Below are 1,974 nucleotides of genomic sequence, written 5' to 3'. Positions count from 1 at the left end.
ACCGTGGGGCGATGGAATTCGCATTTCTCCAGCTTCAAGAAGAGATGGTGTAAACGGAGCTTCTGTAGGACCTGCTGAACGTGTTGGCGATGTTCGGCCACGTTCCGGGAGTAAATGAGTATATCGTCAATATAGACTATCACAGAGCGGTGGAGGAACTCCCGGAACACCTCGTTCATGAACCCCTGGAAGACCGACGGGGCGTTGGCTAGCCCATACGGCATGACAAGGTACTCATAGTGGCCAGATGGTGTAATGAATGCCGTCTTCCACTCGTCGCCCTCCCGGATTCGAATGAGGTTGTAAGCGCTTCGCAGGTCCAGCTTGGAGAAGATGCAGGCCCCACGGAGTTCCTCGAGGGCGGCCGGGACCAGGGGAAGTGGATAGGGCAGTTTCACCGTATGGGCGTTCAGAGTCCGACAGTCGATACAAGGCCGCAAGCTCCCGTCCTTCTTGCTCACGAAGAAGAAACTAGACGCAGCTGGAGACGTGGAAGGTCGGATGAATCCTTGGTTAAGAACCTCCTTGATGTATTCCTCCTTCGCCTTGCGCTCCGGGATGGACAACGGGTATGCTCTACCCTTGGGAATCGATGGCGCAATCCCATGGCCGATGAGGGGTAACTGAGTGGCTGCCTGCTTACTGAAGACATCCTGGAACGCCAAGTAATCAGATGGGACCGTGACCTTCTCCCGAGGTTCGGGGCTTTCGATGAGGGTAGATGCAACTTGAGCGGAGTGACATAGGAGTGAACGGTAGACCGGACAGTGAGTGACTGTGATGTGTGTGTATTTGTAGTGTGGCTTGATTGGTGACAGCAGGTGCGGGTGATCAGAACTCAGGTGACTGTGATCGGGTGATTATCCTGGATGGTGACTGAAGTGACTGAGATGAATCCCTGACAGCAACCACCCAAAAAAGCAATAATAATAATAATACAATAATCTAACCTTGAGGTCATGAATGCATGAATTAATGTTTCTGCATTTGACATTGAGAGCATAGGTCATAATTTAGATATATTTTCAAGATGGAAATTTTTTTGTTAGACAGTGTTCTAGATTATTACACGCAGAGGTTTTTGGTCCGATAATTATTATTATTATTATTTTTATTTTATTTTTATTTTTTTTTTATTTATTTATTATTTTTTTTTCAGAATTTAGCAGTATGAAATTACTAGTCATCCAGATTTTTATATCATCTATGCATTCTGTTAGTTTTGCGAATTGATATGTTTCATCGGGCCATGAAGAAATAAAGAGCTGAGTATCATCAGCATAACGGTGAAAGCTAACACCATGTTTCCTGATGATATCACCCAAGGGTAACATGTAAAGTGTGAAGAGCAATGGTCCTAGTACTGAGCCTTGTGGTATTCCATACTGCACTTGTGATTGATATGACACCTCTTCATTCACTGCTACGAACTGATGACGGTTAGATAAGTATGATTTGAACCATGCCAATGCAATTCCCCGAATGCCAAAATAATTTTCTAGTCTATCCAAAAGAATGTTGTGGTTGATAGTGTCAAATGCAGCGCTAAGATCCAGTAGCACTAATTGATAGACACAACCATGATCCGATGATAAGAGCAGGTAATTTGCAACTCTGATGACAGCAGTCTTGGTACTATGATACTGTCACACCCCTGTGGACTGTCGATTGTGGTTTCTCCTTCTGTGTCCTTATTACGTTGTTCCTGTTCTCATTATCAGTTAATCACCTCATTGTGCTCACCTGTCTGCCGAGCAAGCCGTGGACGGTATGAGCGCGGAGAGGAGCTCCGCCCCATGCATCATGGCTGAGGGTGAGCTGACTATGGCGGGACATAAGGGCCAGAAAAAGGAGGAGAGACCTCTGAATCCTCAGTTGAGCCCAGGAATGGCTCTTGATCCCCTGTCGAGCCTAGGAATGGCTCCCGATCCCCTGTCGAGCCTCGGAATGGCTCTCAATCCCCTGTCGAGCCTA

The sequence above is a fragment of the Sinocyclocheilus rhinocerous genome, unplaced genomic scaffold (genome assembly GCF_001515625.1).
Source record: "Sinocyclocheilus rhinocerous isolate Xijiao unplaced genomic scaffold, SAMN03320098_v1.1 scaffold340, whole genome shotgun sequence".
NCBI classification, from domain to species: Eukaryota; Metazoa; Chordata; class Actinopteri; order Cypriniformes; family Cyprinidae; genus Sinocyclocheilus; species Sinocyclocheilus rhinocerous.
The sequence above is the reverse complement of the archived record's forward strand: the minus strand, read 5'-3'. Positions refer to the sequence as shown.